The sequence below is a fragment of the Triticum dicoccoides genome, chromosome 6B, assembly GCF_002162155.2.
Source record: "Triticum dicoccoides isolate Atlit2015 ecotype Zavitan chromosome 6B, WEW_v2.0, whole genome shotgun sequence".
NCBI lineage: Eukaryota > Viridiplantae > Streptophyta > Magnoliopsida > Poales > Poaceae > Triticum > Triticum dicoccoides.
The window spans coordinates 580,238,866-580,241,270 of NC_041391.1; the positions used below are offsets into that span (position 1 = coordinate 580,238,866).

The following is a 2,405-nucleotide window of genomic DNA, read 5'->3' on the forward strand; positions in this document are numbered from 1 at the left end:
TCTTTCGCCCTCGCAGAAAACCCGGTATCAAGAAGAAAAACTTGAGCCAAACACCCAAAAATTCTGGATTATACACTTAGATTTAAACTTGCCCAGACTTCACAAAATTACTGGCTCCACCCCTGCAGCCAGTTAAAGGTGGCCATGTACAGAGCTAGCAAGTTTCCAATCGATTGGCTCAAGGGAAGCTGTCTAATCCACGTACGCTTGTGTCAGATCGCGGGCTAACATATCGACTTTGCCCAAGCCAATAGCACTAATCGGCATTTCCTAGGCATACATGCCCTAATTCGCCTCTTACAAGCTGTCAGGCCCTAATCGGCTTGGCCGTAACAGAGGCCGTATTATTTGTGAAAATTCTCAAATCTACCAAAAATCCATCTCTGCACTCGAGCTCATTTGCACCCCGCTGACGAAAAAATCAAAACAAATATTGGAAAAATTCAAAAAATTCTAATTTTTTATGCGGTAGAAAATGTCATGAGTGAGGTCCGCTTCAATTTTCAAATCATTTGGACACCGGAGGAGCTTCAGCAAAAAAGACAAATTGGGGGTCTGTAAAAATATTTACTGTTCATGTACTGTCTTGGCCCAATTTGTCTTTTTTGCTGAGAGTTGCTTACATGTCCAAATGAATTGAAATTTGTAACATGCCTAACGCGTCAAATTGTCTGACGCACAATTTTCTTTGGATTTTTTTAAATTTGTTTTGAATTTTTTACGAATTTTTTTTCTAACCGGGAGCAGATGAGCCTGGGCATCGAAACGCCCTACTTCAAATCTATGTATTATTTCTAGAAATTAAGAATGTAAGAGGAAAGAAGGAACCAAACAGAAAAACTGAAAAAGGACGCACACGCGCGTCAATAAGATCCACCTTTTAACCCGCGTGACTCTATATGGTGCATAGGGCGCCCCCTAGCTCCCTTGTGCGCCTACTGGGCTAGCCCATATCGGGCGCGAGGTCCCCCAGTTTATCTTTTTTATTTAATGTTTCTTCATATCCAGTGGAAAATTCGTGAACAACTTTTTGTTCATAAAATTAAAAAAAATCAGCCGTGTTAAAAAATGATCAAGAATTCAATAATGTTAATCGGATTTAAGAAATGTTCATCAAAATTCAAAATTTGTCCATCAAACTAAAAATATGTTCACCAAATTCTATTTTTGTTCTATATTTTCAAAAAAATGTTCATCAAATTAAAATTTTGTTCATTGAATAAAACAATTATTAATATTTTTTCACAAAAGTGTTCTGAAATACAAATTTTGTTCATCAAATTCAACGTTTGTTCATTGAATAAAAAATGTGTTCATCATTTTTCTAAAAATGTTCTTGAATAAGTTTTTAGAACTTTTTTTGATGCCAAATTATTTTAACATAGAATAAAACCAAAATAGAAAAAAGTAAAACCCGAAAATGAAAATAATATAGGGCGCTCGCCGCCCCATACATGGGCCGGCCCAATAGGGCACCTGTGGGGCTGGAGAGTCCGCGGAGGGCAGTTAGTAAAACCAAACTAAACCAAACTACCTTGATTTGCTAGTTACGTATCGATTGATTCGCTAGAAGTCAGGTTGACCTGAGGCCTGAAGTGTGCGCTAGTTTCTTTGCACTGTCGCCCTTGTACAGGATTTGCAAGTCCGGCGACATGCCGGACTTCCGGTTCCGGCAGGCGGCGAAGACGACTTGGCAGAAGCTGTCGATCAGGTTGTCGCACCGCTCTGCGTGGCGGTAAACAACAGTAACGCCATGGCCGCGACGGCGTCGGAGGTCATGAAGGCTACTGCCCATTGGTTGTTCTATTCTAAGTAGGTCAGTAGGGTGTCGGAGAAGAGGGAGGCCACAGTATGTGCCAGGTAGAAGTAGTGGAAAAAAGGTTGTCCTGGACTGATCGTCGTCGAACTGATCGGCACCGAAAGTTGGTATGTTTTTGCCATATCCACCGTAGCCGAAGGCGATCAGGTAGATCACGAAGTAGAACACACCCATCACCATGCCGGAGTGTGACGCGCATGGCATATGCGTTGTGCCGCAGTGGACCGGATAGATCAGGTACAGGCGCGACAAGAGCGCGAGCAGCTCGACCCCCTGTAGTGTGACAAAAGAGTAAGGGCCTGTTCGCATGGGGGCGGTGGAGGGTGATGGATCTCGAGTAGTATAGGACTTACCAAGGCAAAGATTGCTTGGAAGATGATGCACGTCATGTAACGGCCAAGGTAACAATCACCAAGAAGGGGCAAGAGTGTTAGTCTCTTGTGGTGTTTCTTAGACTTCTGGGTCTGTAATAATAAAGTAGATATATTTCGTTGGTTTGGAGAGAACTGTGCTCTCAGGTTTCTTAGTATGTCCCCTCCCCTCTATCACCCCCGCGCGGGCGACCGAGGGGCACTAACCCTAGCCG

The 2,405-nt window shown here is 43.0% G+C and overlaps 1 pseudogene; it reads right to left on the bottom strand.

The window, feature by feature from the left end:
- Positions 1-1,573: 1,573 nt before the first annotated feature.
- The window catches only part of LOC119321298, a 9,118-nt pseudogene continuing 8,286 nt past the window's right edge, over positions 1,574-2,405 (bottom strand).